This window comes from Poeciliopsis prolifica, unplaced genomic scaffold (genome assembly GCF_027474105.1).
Source record: "Poeciliopsis prolifica strain line A6 unplaced genomic scaffold, Auburn_PproV2 SCAFFOLD183, whole genome shotgun sequence".
NCBI lineage: Eukaryota > Metazoa > Chordata > Actinopteri > Cyprinodontiformes > Poeciliidae > Poeciliopsis > Poeciliopsis prolifica.
In genome coordinates this window covers 158353-175517 of record NW_026562558.1, presented here as the reverse complement: position 1 = coordinate 175517, position 17165 = coordinate 158353, and the positions used below count along the sequence as shown (strand labels likewise).

General features: G+C 40.0%; 1 pseudogene; it reads left to right on the top strand.

Moving 5' to 3' along the window:
* LOC129356653 (nuclear receptor ROR-alpha A-like) overlaps positions 1–17165 on the top strand; it is a 36921-nt pseudogene that overhangs the window by 5190 nt on the left and 14566 nt on the right.

The window sequence follows — 17165 nt, the reverse complement described above, 5'->3', positions numbered from 1 at the left end:
CAGCCGTCAGGAAGCATGTTCTGATTTCCAGTACTGGCACAACGCTGCGGCAGAAAGATGCTGCGGCAGAAAGATGCTGCCGTAGAAAGATGCTGCCGTAGAAAGATGCTGCGGCAGAAAGATGCTGCTGTGAAGAAATATTCAAGCGGTTAGATGTTTTTAATCATGCTTTTATTTTGAAGTCAGTGAAAACTGTTCTGTTTCCTGTCCTCATGTTCGCTCCCTTGTTTCCAGTAACTTTATTTCAAAGAACAAAATAAAACACAGACAAAAGAGGATAAGATTGTTGCTGTAGCATTTTAATATTAGCTTCCATTGCATACTGTCTTGTTAGCTTGCAGTGCATACCGTACTTGGTGTAGCGCTTTAGCATTAGCTTTAGCATTAGCAGATCCAACGTTTCACCCCGTTTCTCTCTGTGATCGAGAAACTCTTTGAATCTTTTAATAACTCAGATATTTTCTATTGAACTTCCTGCTGTATACCCGGTTCTGAAGGTTCTGGAGGTTTTGAGAACCTTTAAGTTCTGCAGGTTCTGCAGGTTTTGCGTTTCTGCAGGTTCTGCGTTTGGGTTCCTTGTTCATTTGTTGACCCAGTTTGGTCCAACCTGCAGCTTCCAGACAGACAGACTCACATTTCACTCTGGAGCATTTTGCTCTACACCCCCAATCATCACCCTCCACCACTGTGCTTACAGGCAGTCCTGGTGTTTGGTTTGGCTTTCAACAATATTAGCTGTTAGCTATGACCATACAATGCATTACTTATAGAAATCAGCTAAATATTTAGGCTTTCAGCAGAGAAATAAAAAGACGTCCCGCAGCTTCTCTTTGTGTCAGATTATTCTTGAAACCTCTGTTTTCAGTTCCGTTTCTGTCTTTGAAGCTCTGAAACGCTGCTGCGATGATGCGGCATAAATGTTGCATTATTCTGACGTCTGAGATGCGCGAGGACGCTGATGTTCAGCTGAAGCTTCGCCGCAGGATTAGAGCCACTTATTGCTGAACTAATCAGCCTCTTTTCTGCACTCTGAGGCATGTCAGCCGCCGCCTTTGATCTCTGCGTTTTCCTACCTTCGTTGGAGGTGGAGTAGGCGTTTGGGCTTGATTTGCATACAAAGCTATTCTTGCTTTCTCTTTGTTCTCGCGCAGAGTGCAGAATGAGTAATTGTCATCAGTCAGACGTGTTTATCTCTTTTTATTTGGTGCAGATTTGACGTTGCAGCGGTTTGAAAAATGCAGACGATGATATCTGCTGACTGACGTCTCCCAGTGACGCGACGAGAAGAAAGGGAATAATAATCAAACACAAAGAAGAAAAACTTTCATAATCAGCGCAGAAAGGAGTGCGATCTTTTCATTGATGAAACAGATAAAACTGTGGATTTGATTGTTAAAATAATATTTAGGCATAAAACTGTTATCTTAAAGACTCAATGTATATGTCACTCTAATGCCTTGACGGCCACAAAAAAAGTTATGACGGGCCGAATTTGGCCCCCAGACCATAAGTTTGACACATTAATTACAGAATGATGGGAAAAAAAATTAATAAAAATTAAATAAAATGTTAACATTTAAAATAATTCTCTATTAATGGTATGAATAAGATTATTATGATAATTACAATTATTTTAATTAATGATAAATAATGAAAATACTCAAAACTGATTAAACATGTAAATATTTACTAAAAATATTATTCAAATACTAATCTAAGAAAATTTAACAATGAATGAAATGGAAAAAGAATAATTTCAAATTAAAGTAGTAAAAAAATGCTTTTAAAAAATGAAGTGAGTTAAATATACGGAAACAATGTAGTGACAAAAATCAGCATTTTTCTGTCCATTTTGAGCATTTTTAAAGCCATATTTCCTTTGCATCTCAGTCAGGAGCTCCTGTGGCGAAGCGAACATCCAGCAGCTGATGAACCCGGTGAACTCACCGTTTCATCTCCTCCTCGGCTGCAGAGACGTTCCGCCTGCAGCTCTTTAAGATGTTCAACGAGCGCTCCACTGAGATCAAAGCTGCGCTTCCTGATGGCGGATGGACGGACGGACTTCCTGCTTCCTGCTGCTGGATCTGATCAGCCATCATCTCTCACCTGGACTCGGATACCTGTGTGGTCTCGTCTTCCCTGCTGCAAGATGAGACCTAAAGATCCAAGACCAGATTCACAGTTTCCGCCTTCGGACATTAGAAACTTTGGTTTCTGTTGATCTTTGCTCTCAATTTGGCTTCATAATAATAAGCACGAACAGATTCTTAAAAACCAATAAAATTTCAACTCTAAAAAATTTAACACTGGAACTGTGAGACATTTTAAATTTCCAAAATAAATAAACAAAACAACAAATAAAATGAATTCTAAAGTGAAGAAAACTATCATTAAAAAACTCAAATGATACGTAAACTTTTCTCCTAGCCTTCAAATAGTTTCCAATATGACCCTTCCCAGGTAGATGTGTGTGTTAACACACACCTGGCGGCTCTGGATGAGAAAATGTGGGTTTAAAGTGTCTGACATCATCCCGGGTCAGAACCAGCGCGCTTTGCTGCATTTCCTGCCCATGACTTTTCTTTCACCTTGAGCCGGTTTGTCTGCAGAAAGTGGAGCGAAGTCTCCGTCCGTCTTCTTCTAGAACTGGGACGACATGCCAGTTCCCGGTGATTGATGAAGAAGTTTCTGTTCACTTTTCACTGCGGGTCGGTATTATTAGACCGACCCGTCAGAAAACATCTTTGGTGCTTTAAAGCAGGTTGTCTGTGTGACTTTATCCAAAGTCACACAGTGAAAGTGAGGTTTCTCTTTCCTTCAGGTGTTCAACAAACAAGCCGTGGCGTTTAATACGGAGATTTTATCCTCAGTTTTTATCAGACAATTTTTAACATTTTTACTTATTTGCATGTTTAACATTATGGGTAATTTAATCGGAGCAAAACTGAACACTAGACACATTTTTCTCTTCTATATTTATAAAAAAATGTTTGAATTATGAATAATTTACTTTCTACTTCACAAATTACCACTTTGTGTTGGGCTTTCATTATATTCCAGTCAGATGTATTTGTGTTTGGGGTTTTAATGTGAGAAAATATGGAAAAGTTGAAGGGGTATAAATAAAGTTGCAGTAATCGCTGTGAGTCGGTTGTTAAGTTTAGAGGATGAAAAAGAGATCATACAAACTGTAAATAAATGCTTTTCTAAACTGTTGCATTAGAAAAGGTTGATGAAAACACAAAAGTTTTAAATAAGTTTTACATTTTCATTTAAAAACGTTTTTACGTTCGCTTGAGTTGATTTTTCGGACGGTTGTGTTAAAAGACTTTTTCTGTTCCTATCAGAAGAATCGATCCATTTTACTGAGATATTTCATACTATTTAGCAACAGCTACTTCCTGTTTGCTACAGCTTCTTCCTGTTTGTTACAGCTACTTCCTGTTTGCTACAGCTTCTTCCTGTTTGTTACAGCTACTTCCTGTTTGCTACAGCTTCTTCCTGTTTGTTACAGCTACTTCCTGTTTGCTACAGCTTCTCCTGTTTGTTACAGCTACTTCCTGTTTGCTACAGCTTCTTCCTGTTTGTTACAGCTACTTCCTGTTTGCTACAGCTACTTCCTGTCTGTTACAGCTACTTCCTGTTTGTTAAAGCTACTTCCTATTTGTTACAGCTACTTCCTGTTTGTTAGAGCTACTTCCTGTTTGTTAAAGCTACTTCCTGTTTTTTACAGCTACTTTCTGTTTGCTACAGCTTCTTCCTGTTTGTTACAGCTACTTCCTGTTTGTTAGAACTACTTCCTGTTTGCTACAGCTACTTCCTGTTTGTTAGAGCTACTTTCTGTTTGTTAGCACTACTTCCTGTTTGCTGCAGCTACTTCCTGTTTGTTAGCGCTACTTCCTGTTTGCTGCAGCTACTTCCTACTTCCTGTTTGTTACAGCTACTTCCTGTTGGTTAAAGCTACTTCCTGTTGGTTAGAGCTACTTCCTGTTTGTTAGAGCTACTTCCTGTTTGTTAGAGCTACTTCCTGTTGGTTAGAGCTACTTCCTGTTTGTTAGAGCTACTTCCTGTTTGTTAGAGCTATTTTCTGTTTGTTAGAGCTACTTCCTGTTTGTTAGAGCTATTTCCTGTTTGTTAGAGCTACTTCCTGTTTGTTAGAGCTACTTCCTGTTTGTTACAACTACTTCCTGTTTGTTAGAGCTGCGTCAGCATCTGATGAAATTACACTTTGCCGTCTGTCCGACGTTTCCTTCCTCTTTGTTTTACTTCCTTTTGTAGCTGTTAGCAGAGCAGAGCTGGAGGTGAACCGGTCAAGCCGTTCCCATTTGATCAAACTCACTGGTTAACTGGATGAAACAGCAACATATGGGTTACAGCTGGAGCCAAAAATAATCATCAAAAACAAGATTTTTTCTGAGAATTCCCAGAATGATCAGATTCCTGAAACACTGGAAAACTGGATGTAAAGTGGCACCAATCAGATGGTAGATCAGACACAAAATTATTAAAAGCTGTAAATATTTTCGTTGTTCTCATATTTACAACAATATGTGAAGAAAAATAGAGTAAATTCGTTTTAGAATTTTAAAAAAATCATTTTTTTGAAATGCGGAATTTGTTTTAAATTTTACATAATTTTACTTTTAAATCTCATGAATTTCTCAGATTAATATAGATTTTTTGTAGCATTTTTTAAATTATTATTATTTTTTATTAAACCCAGAAGTTTTTCTTTCATTTTTCAAAATTTTTGTTTGATTTATTAAATGTTTTTTAAAGCAAATTTTCATCTTTTCAAACTCAGCAGTTTCCTTGGTTTTCTAGTTAATTTCTGGTTTTGGGTGTAAATTTGCTCTTTGCTGCTGTTGCTCTTGTGTGTATTCATATTTAAACACACTGAGTGTTTCTGTGGGGGGGTCGGATGGCCCATCAGAACCGGCCCAGCGGAGCTTAACCGGATCACAGTGGAGTCACCGGGTTGCATAAGAGCCCAGGTGTTGGGTTCCTCACCTCCTGACTGCGAGGTGGGCGGAGTGCGACCTTTCACCTCCGCAGTCTGCTGGGAGCAGATGGAGGAGGAGAGGCGAGAAAAACGCCGCATTCAGACGAATATGTGACATTTCTGGGATTTGATGGTTTTATAAAATATGTATACATTTTTATTTAAGATATAAAAGAACAACCTTTTCTTTTTCTCGTCCTCTGTGCCCTCCCTGAGCTCTGAGCTGATTGGCTCATCAATTGTCAGATCCACCAATCCCTGCCAGGCCTCCATTTTTAAACCCTTTTTGTTTAACCTGGACAAAAGCTGCAGTTTTGCTCTTTGGTTTCCAAATCTGATCTTTTTATGAGTTTGTTTTATTTAGTACTTTTGGTTGTAAGCCCCAACCTTTTGATTATTATTGATTTTCACCCTTTATTCGTTAAACCCAAACAATATCCCCAAAGGTTTCTTAATGTTAGGCTCCTTCCCCCTGAACCGGATCGTAACAAACCTGTAAATAAAACGAAAAACTCCTGAAGTTTAACTTTAAGGAAGTTTTTGCTTCACCTGCTTCACATTATTGCACATTTTTCACTGTTAATATCTGTTCAAATGAACAAATATTAAATTCACTAAAGCAATGCTGTGGTTTTGCATTTTGGGCAACACAATTTTTATTGTATTATTTTGAATAGGAAGTTAATTGCTTATATATTTAAATTAAAAAGGCTTAAATGGTGACATGAAAAATCAGAAGAATAAGTCAAATTTTATCCGATTATGTTTTAATTTCACTTTAATGGCTTTAATGAGAAAAGTTTTGTTTGGGTTTTTAAGGACCTTTTGATGCAGACAGGTTCTGTTCGGATCGATCGGACCGGATGAAAGGATCGGATCCGCAGCTGGCCTTGCTCAGCCAGGATGAAGAGAAATGTTTGGGCCTTTGAATTATGACAGATCAGATCCAAACGCGGCTCGGCCTCCCGAAGGAACGCCGGCTGCCGAACTCTGATCTGAGGCTGATGAAACCCTGAAGCAACAAAACACACAGAGCATAAACAAACACACACACACACGCACACACACACACACACACACACAAACACACACACACACAGACACACACGCACACACACACACACACACAAACACGCACACAGACACGCAAACACACACACACACACACACACAGCAACGCACATGCACATACACACACACAAACACACACAACACACACACACAAACACACACACACAAAGACACACACACACACACACACACACACACACACACACACACAGCAACGCACATGCACATACACACACACACAGATGTTTAGCAGCTGCCAGATTTAGCTAAAATATGTTTCTTAGTCACCAAAGTGAAAAATGAGCAAAAAAACTTTAGGATTTTAAGATTAAAGAAATATTTCAGTAAATAACTTTTTCTAATGAAATTCTGAAAATGTTGAAAATTTGCTAAATAAATTTCACATTTTGAGATTAAAAAAGTTTTCTAGTACAATTTTGGAAAAGTATTGGATCTTCAAAAGTGGAAAACTTACTAGAAAAAAAATCTGAAATTTTGGTATTAAATTCAGAAAATTTCTGAATTTGAAAAAATTAAAACTTGCTACACAACAAATCAAAACCTGAGATTGATCTCAGAAATTTTCTAGAAAATAACTTGGAAATTTTGTTTGAAAGTTAATTTTGAGATTAATACATTTTTATTTTAAAAATTCTGGAATTTCCAAGATTAATTTCAGAAATTTTACATAAAAACCTAAAAAATTTTGTTTGAAAATGTGAGAATTTGCTAGAAAAAATCTGAGATTTATCTTAGAAATTTTCTAGAAAATTTCTGAGTTTCAAAAGTGAAATATTTTCAACCTTTTAAGCTCAGAAATTTCCAATTTTTTTCTTGAACATTTCTGGGACTAATCTACATGTCTGAACATTTTCTAAAGGATCATTACAAGTCCTGATCAATCAGATCAATCAGACCAATCAGATTGATCAGACCGATCAGATTGATCAGACCGATCAGGAAGAGTGGCTGGAAGCCAAATCCTCCGTCTGTTCGGCTCGTGTTTGAGCCGCTGCAGAGCCAGCGCTCCCAGCAGAACGATGAAACGTTTTGTTGGGTTAATGAATGTCAAGGCTGATAAAACCTGCAGCTTCACATCCGACACCTAATTACTGCACTTTCTCTCTCTGACTGAAATAAGTGATGTGAAAATGAATCTGAAAACGCTCATCCTCCTCCTCGCTGTGGAACCTAAAGGACTTTATGTTCATTTTGTGCTTTTTTAAGTTTCTGATTTATTTTTTTAACTCTTAAGTTCTTGTTTTCCCATGTAGGCGCCACTTCCTGTTTTATTTTGGTAGTCTGGATTTGCTTGCGCAACATGATTCTAATTACTTCCTGTTTATCATTATTGCACATTTTGTCAGCTGGTTTTAATGTTGTGCAAACTGTTTTGTTGTTGACTTACCATCCAGAAACCACTTGCTGCATTCTGGTTGGTTGTACAGGAGGCTGCACTTATGCTTTTCAAAGATGAATGGTTGTATAATTGCCCATCTGTTTCCAGCCATTCTAACATGTCAGTAGAAATCTTGCTACCTAAGAATGACTGTGTCTTTTGGATCGCCTGCATGTAGACCGACCCCAACGTGTTCAAGGTCGCCTTCAACAGAATCTCAAACTTTTAGTTGCTGTGATTTTTGACTCAGTTTCCTCAGATTTAATGTTGGGAGGATATGATGATATGATATGAACCTTCTAGGTTCAGCCAGCGGTCTGAGCGAGTGCTGCGCAGTGGAAAGCGGCGCAGCTGCAGCCTCTGCCAGGCGGCAGATGCATCGGGATGTTTCGGGTCTCTCCTCTGGGATCAGGCCGCTCTTTGTCTCTCCGCTGTTTTTAGCAGCGGAGCGTCTGGAGGAGCTGCTGTGATTTATTCAGCCACTGCAGAGGTGAGGGTCGGCCATGACGGCTGGATGAATGAGCGGCTGTCACACCTGCTGGAGGTTTATTTCAGGCTGCAGGCAGAACAAACGGCGGGTTTATTTACTCGCTGCTGACAGCTGAGCAGAACGGTGGCGCTCCGTCAGACTGGCAGCGGTCCGGATCTGCTCCTTCCAGCCGTTTTCCTCAGGTTGTTCCTCTGATCGGATCTTTCTGTTCACACAGGAACCAACAAACGATTTTAAAATATGTTCTTTATGTCAAAAAGACATTCTATTAAATAAGAAACACATAAATCAGTTTGTTCTAACAATAAGCTATTAAAAACATGCTGCTCCATCCTCCTCCTACCACTTCCTGTCTTCTTCTTCTTTGTGGTTTCTGCCAGTAGTAACATCTGTTCTTGCTTCTAACAGCTTTTGCATCATTTTAATGTCAATGGAAACATCGACTGAGTTAACCGTGAATTTACAGAAGGCGTGATCTCCGGTTGTTTGAAAGAAAAGCAGTAATATTTCAGAACCAGCTTCCAGCTCCTGGTTGCTGTTTGCGGTTCTGTTGGGCTCCTGGTTCTGGTTCTGTTCCTGCTGGTTGATGATATTGTGGTTCCGGTTCGGTTATGGAGGACCGATCACCTGTTTTCCCAGTCTCCCTTGTTACCCAGTTGACCTAACATCACAGGTTACACACGATGAAGTCGGGGAGAAGCTGTGCGTTAAATATTTCAGACTTTGTGCCTTAAATCTGGTTTTAATTAATTCCTTCAGATGTGATTCCTTCTCCTCCAGCTCCCTCTGTGCTGTTTATTTCTGCCGCCTGGCGGCAACGATTCGGATAAATGGATTAACTTATCGTCTACCAGTTTAGGGCTCCTAAACGCAGCCTGACGGCCCCCCTGAACATCGGGCGGATGGATGCCAGAGAGGCTCTCGTTAAATTCATTTCCCCCAGTTTGTTACTCTGAAGGTTTTGACGGGAGCAGAAGAACTGCGAGGCGACAAGACGAGGACAGAAAAAAGTGCAAATCTGCAGCCGAATTAGGGAGCAGCTGCAATTAGAGCCGCGTTTAAGCTCTGCAGGTTTTTAATAAAATTACAGATCAAATTATGTTTTATTTTCCTTGAGAGCGACATGCAGGGTAAATTTCCGTCTGTCAGCGTGTGGCTAATGTGGTTTTGCTGGAGCTGAGAGGCTGATTAATGGTTCTAGACCCAAATAAAACGGTTCTTTATGAACACTCAAAGTTCATTTCTGATAGAAAGAGAACATGAAACACCTAAAAGGCCCATATGAGTTTAGAAGGGGTTGTGGAGGTGAGTTCTGAGTAGTCAGTATCTTCCCTGGAGCAATTTGGAGAATCAGGGAGCCAAGCCAGTAACTACAGAGATCTGTTTTATAAAATTAAATGGATCATAAGAAACCAAAAGAAATATATTAAAAAATATTAATGGAGAGCTTATTTTGTCAATCAGTATATTCATTTATTTATTTCAGTTTTTTAAAAGATCTATAAAAGAAATGATAATTTCTCAAATAAGTCTAACATTCATCTATTTATCGCTGTGTCTCAGGTTGTTGGCCGCTGAGCAGACTCACTCCACCCTGAAATACAAAAAAGAAGAAGAAGAAAAAACAGAGTTAAAAAAATAAAAGTCCAAAAAAGTCTAATTCTGGTCCTCAAGCCTCGCTCTCGGTTTGGTTGAAGTGAACTCTGGTTCAGTTTGAATGCATATGTGAAACCCAAGTGGACCAGAAACCACAGGAAGTGGACTACAGCGCAGGGCATTCTGGGTAAATACAACCAAAACCAACAAGCTAGCCGTTGGCTTAAAGGTTTTGCTTTGTTTGACTCAGAGCAAGAGAACGAGAACTGCAGCAGGAACAACATGTTGAAGTTTTAATCCCAAATCAAACCAAGTCCACCAGATGTAAAAACACTGGATCGACCTTCCTGAACGTAAATCCTGAAGAACCAGAAAAGACATCAGCAGCTTGAACCCCCAGCCTCCCTCTGCTCCCAGCAGATGTCAGCGTTACATAATCTGTCCCTGATGCAACTTTCACACCAACAGCAGGTGCTCTGCCAGAAGAAACAGCCAAACTGTCTCTGGGACGAACGGAGCCACAACACCTGGAAACATCAGGTGGCCAGAGAGCAGCGGTTCCCACGCCGCGGCCCATTTGCCACGCAGCGGACAGAGAATGCAGCGTGGCGTCAGTCACACCAGCAGCAGTGAGAATCCCCCTCTGCCTGTGATGGACGGGATGATAGCCGCCTGAGAGCGCGACTCTCTGCATGACCGAATGTCACTTTCAGTTTGCTGAGTCAGACAGCCGTCTAATCGCGCCGGCGGGGCTTTCGCTGCATCCGCCTGCCAAATTAGTTTGATTACGTGCAAAGAAAGATGTGAAAAAAACACCAGCTGAGCGGAAAAACACAAACAGTGACGCGGTTCGTGGAAATGTTGGAAACAGATACAACTCACAGCGCTGTCAGAGATGTTTACCCCTGAGGCCTCCAGACTCTGAGCCTCGCTTTGTTCCTGCAGTTTTACCTCTATAAATACCAGATTTCATTTTAGAACTTCGTTTGTTCTGGTTGTGACCTCCGTTTACTTCCTGTTGCCGTCATCTGAGGCTCTGATCTCCATTTCAGCTGCATGATTCTACTGCAGAGCAACAAAGGAGTCAACTTCTGAAGACTCACAAATTTTGAGACTTGAAAGTCTAAAGTTTGCTACACAAAACTCAGAAAGCTTTAGATTCATCTCAGAAATTTTCCAGAAAAAAAGGGAAATCTTTGAGCTTGGAAAGTAAAAGAAATAGAAAAAAAACCCTGATTTATCTGAGATTTCTGAGTTTCAAAATTTGTAATTTTTTTTACTTTTAGAAAATGCTAATTTTCAAGTTTTCATACTTCATTTTCGTGTTTGTCTAGATATTTTCTAGGATTATTCTCAAAATGTGGGTATTTTTTTCTAGCAGATTTAAAACTTCTTCATGTTTTTTTGTAGAAACTGACATTATTCTCAAAATTTCAGGGCCTCTGTCTCTTTAAGAAATGCCTGCTCTTTCTGAAGCTCTGCCTTCAGGAAGTCATCCAACATGGCTGCTTATTAATCCTTTAACAACCTTATTGCTCTGAGAAGCAGCTCCCATAATGAGCCAGTTCCACCAGGTGTTTGCTAAATGCTGCTGGCTAGTCTGCAGGAGCTGAGTGGGGGAGGAGCTGCGCCTCGAAGGCGGGACCAGATCCACCTGCACAGCTGAATGGTTGCCATAAAGATTAAAGGATTTATGAAATAATGAAACTCAAATCAACACTCCAGTTTGTTCTTGATGAGTAAATAACATCATAGCATCATAGCAACAGATAAAGATATAAAAAGTAGATTTTACATATTATTGCCCCTTTGTAGTTTAACACTCTGATACTAAAACAACCTGGATTATTTTTCATCTCCATTTGGCTCCTTCACTAAAATAAAAATAGACTCTAGTGGCTTTCGGGCGTCATGCCGTCTGAAGAAATCAGTTTATTTGGTTGATAATCAAGAAGATGTTTGGTATAAAAGTTAATTATTGCTTATCAACGAACACCAGACAGAAGAAACCGACACATCCAGCTGCGGTGTGATGAATTCAGATGAGCGTTGGGCTGAGCGCCTTGCAGCAGCGGCGCTCGGCGCTCGGCCTGCTTGGCGGTGCTTCCCCGGCTTCAGTTACAGCAGCAGAGAGTCGGTTGTGTTTGGCTGCTGGTGATAAGCTGCAGCTCTTTCATCTGAGGTGGCAGCGAACGTTACTGCGGTCAGACAGGAAGCTACCAGCAGCTCCCCAAGTGTTTCTCACTGCATTGTTCTGTCTGCATTCAGAAGTAAAACCACAGATGAGTTTCAAACAGCTTCATTAGCACTGATCAGAAGGAAGGGCTGTTTGGCTTTTACCGGATCGTTTCAGCAGAGACGGATTTTCAGCTGCTGGGTTTTGTATCGTTGGACGAAAGCGTTAATAAAAATGATTCAAAAAGTGGACAGAAGAAAAACTGAAGATTTGTTTACAGTGGTGTTCAAACAAAACATTGAAACCACTTATGGACATAGGATAGTGTTTAGGTTTACCTGCTCAGTAATAAAGAATTTTAATGAAGCCAATAAATCCTTACAGATCCAAAACATAAAGCAAAGTAGAAACTGAATGTCCAGATTGGGGTCACATTTAAGCGCGTATGCAGTGGCGGCGCAATTTGCTGACAGCTGACGGTTTGTGTGGCGGGACAAAAAATCAATTTCACATCAGTGTGAAAGGCTAATAAATAAATTCATAAACACAGAAATAAAGGATATTATATCTACAATATCAGTATCTTTTAGTTTTATAAACACGTGAAGTTATAGTTTTTTTTACCATTTATTATTTTTTAACTTATTTCACAAAACAAAAACATTTTATTAATTGTATTTTTCTTTACCTTATTAGTGTTGGCTCAATATAAGGTCTGTTTACCTGTGATGGAAAAAAGTGTAAATAACCCCGCCCCCTAAAGTGGGCGGAGCCAAGAGGCACGGAGGGGCGTGGCCAGGTGTGGGGACGAGTGGAGGGGATGAAAAGGGGCAAAAGAAACTTTGTTGCTGTCACAATCACAGCATTTCCTCATGAATTACTGTTTTTATGTATTTCAGTTAACAGAAACATTTTGTTGGATTTTGAAGGGCTGATGTGAGGCAGTGGGTTCAGTAGTAAACACAATGAGCCTCAGAGTGAATCAGTGGAGCGCGGCTCCAGCGAGTCACTGAAAGTTCATTCATATCTGTTTGTCTAATCCGTAGATCTGCTTTTATCACCTCCATCTTAAATCCGCAGCTCATCCGACGCTGCAGGCAGCCAGAGGACGGCGGCTTCTCCGCTTTTCCTCCTCCTGCGCTGAGCTCCCTGATGAGCGGCGGGGAAATGACTTTGGCGGCTGCTGCTAATGCCTTATAATTGGCACGAGGAGACGCTCACTCCGAACAATTATGAGCCGCAGGATCTCCAAGCTCTGCTGGGGGAGACGGGGACGGGTCACGTTGGGAACTTCAGCCTGCAGTGTTGTTCATATTTAGGAGCTTTGAAACAGGCAGCTGCTGCCTGAAGGCGTCACATTCAGGAGGTTTTCCTCACATCAGCGACCAAACAGCAGCTCAGGATTCACTGTAACCTTCATTTCAATGCAAATGATGTTCGCCTCTTTCTCCTGATCAGGAGAAAGAGGCAAACAAAGTTTGTATTAGTTTGATCAATTTGAGACTTTTACCTAAAAAAAAACCCATCCAGCTATTTCCTGGCAATAACTTCACATTTTTTGGTTTTTACAAATTGAGGCGTTTCTAAAATCGTCCTGATTGTTCGCTGTCGCCTAGCCACCCTTCCAGAGGTCCAGCTGATGGTGACGGTTTTCCATCACTGTGACAAATTTTGCTGGTTGTGCAGGAGTTTTTTTTTTTGCAGTAAAAGATGATATCTTTGATTTGAGATCATTTTAAATTGCTATAATATTAATGCGAAAACACATTTTAAAGGGTCAATAAACTTTATTTTCTAATAAACATGTAACACCAGAACTGGAAAACATTATGAATTTCCAAAACATATTAACTAAACATAAAATACAAATAAATCTAATCATAAATAAAAGGGCTGAAAACAGTCGGTCGACAGGATCAATTAACTTTATATTAACTCATTAATCGATAAGTTGATCTCTGATCCAAACCAGTTTTCTTTCATCGGAGGGCGAAAATGTGTTGTGAATTGGCTTTATGTAAATAAACTGAATCTAACTCTACCCTAACCCCTAACCCTAGCCTTAACCCTAACCTTAACCCTTGGGACGGATGATTTTTAGTTTTTAAAGCGTAATGCAGCTTCATCCAGATGTTTTCTGTTCCACCATCCAGTTTAAGAGATTCCTTTTGTTTTGCACTGACTGGTTCAGCATCTTTTATCTCATCATTTATGAAAATATCCGCATTCTCATTCAGATGCAGCAGAGAAGATGCTCAGCGGTTCCGTTTGTTCAGAAATAAGACGACATATGAAGTGTTTGTGGTAAAGCCGCTGCTGCAGGCGCAGTTTCCCTTCATCTCGGCCGTCCTCCAGCTCTGTTTGTTGAGCTGCAGCTCCATCCATCAGCGCCCGCAGGGAGGTTCTCAGTCTGTCGCCGGCTCCTCGTCTTAAAGCCTCGTCTCTCCGCTGGGGAATCCGGCTGGAAGCAGCTTCCACGTCCCTCATGTGCTGCTGCTTTCAGCTCAGCGCCGCCGATGAATTATGGAGGCGAGCGTTACTGAGTGCATTCATTCCATCTCCTCTTAGTTATTACATGGTTTAATTTTCATTTCAAAGGTTCATCTTGTCTCAGGTTCTGCAGGATCAGCAGAAACCTTAAAAAACTGTGGAAAAGGAAATGCATCCCGTCTTCGATTTGCTTTCCTCATAGAAAAGACACAAAGACGAAACAATGGTGTCAAAACTTGAGTCTAACAGCCGAGTGCATCCAGATTCCTACAGGAAACATGTAAAATCATGAGTGTTGATTAGAAACAACTTGTTGCATTGGCAGATTATTTCATTTTAACAATGTATCATGCTTTTAGTGAAATAATCTGGCAATGGAACAAGAACTTTTTCATCAATATTGAGGAATTATTGGCTCAAAATAACCTCCTTTTATCTTGCTGAGAGAACGAAGAATAGATATTTGCACAAAAACTTGACCAAAAATACTGGATCTTGTGCTTTTGCAGTGATCAAAGAAAAACAATGGCTCAAGCAGGTTTTTCATTTAATCTGTATACAATTGACTGATCTTCAGGAATATGTTCTTGCATTGCAATTATATTACTTAAAATGAAATCAGAACAATATTATCATTTATCAAGTTTCTTTTCTGGGATGATTTAGTCCTGGTCATGACATAATGATAGTTGCTATAAATACAGAAACACGTTTAGACATTACAAACTGCAGCTTTGCAGGTGGAATAGTTTTAATAAATACTTTATTCTTTTTAACTGGATCTTTGAGATCACAGGCTGGACTTCCCGTCTGCTGCAGGTCAGGCTCATCAGGTTTTGGGTCAGTGTGTCAGGGAGCGACGCTTTGTGACTGACTGCCCTCTGAGTTTGGGAAGGAAATTTCTTAGCTGCTCCTCAGAGCTGCAGAAGGATATCGAGTCAATCAAACATTTATTTTTTTGTGGTTTCATAAGGCTTACCGAATGACTGCGCCATGAATTATGATTTATTATTTAAACTAACGCTTAAAACAGTCTGTACAAGCATCTCTGTTTGCAACTAGTATATTTACTTGAGTTCTTGTTAGCAAGGATTTGCTGATACCTGCAGAGTCAGTCCAGTTTATGTCTAAAATTCATTGAAAAACAGAAACGGTTGACCAGAGTGCAATAATAAAGACATAGCAGTGAATGGTCTGTGCAAACTCCTGCTTGGACAAAGTAATCTCTACTTTGATGTGTGTTGAATCTGAGACGGCCATCTTAGATTGGTGGCTGTGGATTTTAAATATGGAGTCAAAGATTTACCTGCTGGGCTCCACATGGACCATTTGAGCAGAATAATATGACTTCAGTCTTCTGTGATGCGTCTATAAATTAGAAAAGATGAGGAAACAAATTAAATTTGCAAAAGATTTTTGAACACAAATATTTTCTTAAAGGGGCAGTACCGTGTTTTTATAGCATAATCAATTAGCTATGTTAGCTTCAGCTGTTCTGAAAAAGCTACATGTGTCAAGTATGACTTAAAAGTAATTAGACTTCTTAAAATGGGCGTCTGTCTCTTTAAGAAACTTCTGCTCGTTCTGAAGCTTCGGCTTCACAAAGCCATCACAACATGGCTCCTCTATTAACCCGGGAAATAATGACCTCAGCAGCTCCACCAGGTGTTTGCTAGTTGCTGTTGGCTAGTCTGAAGGAGCAGAGTGGGGGAGGAGCTGCGCCTCGAAGGCGGGGCTAGGTCCACCCAGGCGTTTTGTACAGCTGAAATGGTTGCCATTGAGATTAAAGGATTTAAAACATCCATGAAAATCAAATCATCGCTGCACGAATGTTTCTGATGAGGGAAAAACTTTAAAACATGATGTAAAGCTAAAAAACAGTTGATTCTACACGGTACTTCCCCTTTAAAATGAAATATTGTAACAAAGTGAGAAATTAGACGTTTTAAAGAGAGTATCATGGTTTGTTCAGTTCTGGTCTCATTAAGTTTTGGGTTTCTTGTTTAAATGGTGATTTGTTTCCTGAAACAGGGAAGTTCTTCCTCCTCTCGTCCTGCAGATCCTCTAACAGGAAGCTGCGGTTTGTTCGCGTCTCTCTGAAATATGAAGGGAATGTTTGTGGTTTTTCCTGGAGGATTAATTCTGCCGGACAGTCGGAGAAACAACAGGCGTTCGCTGCACAGCGTTTTTCTGCTGATGAAGGTTTTTGTTTTCCAGATTTAGACTCAGATGATCAATGAAATCAGGCGGATCGTTTGTTTTTTTCTGTCCTCTGCCGCCTGCGTGACTCTGTGCACAGTGTTCAGGTTTTCCCCTGCGGTGGGACGCAGACTTTACGAGCTTTATCTCACACCATCAGGAGCAGAGGGAGGCTGACTGCTGAGTGAACCCCTGAAAATATGGTCTGGTTCTACTTTGTTAAGTTTATCTTCACTTCCAATCACAGATAGTTTTGGTTGTGGTGATAAAATTATGAGAAAGTTGCAGCTTCCAGTGGATTTGAGAAGAAATAATTTGTCACGTTTTCTGAAACCATGCAGTCGGTGTTTTCACATCCGGAGGAAGAGTCGCTGTGAAGTCAGCCACAGTCTGGGCTTTTCAAATATTTTAATTTACTTTTAAATGAATAAGGCTGGTTTCAATGTTTCATGATTCAAAATCGGGCAAATATCCGAGAAATGCTACACAATAATCCGAAATTAAAAATAAGTTTCTGTTTATTTCTGTCTTCCAGGTCCGTCAGCAGCTGTGAAGAAGACGCACGCTTGTAAGTTTACTTTTTTATATAGGAATATGGATTTATTTATTTTTGCACTTTTATGAAATATTTAAGTCGTTTTCTAAGAAGAGCAAAGATAAAACAAAATTTCGGCCGTAAAAATGGATGTTTATTGAAGTGAAGAGAAATCATTTTCATCTGGTTCTAAAACTGGAAAAACCT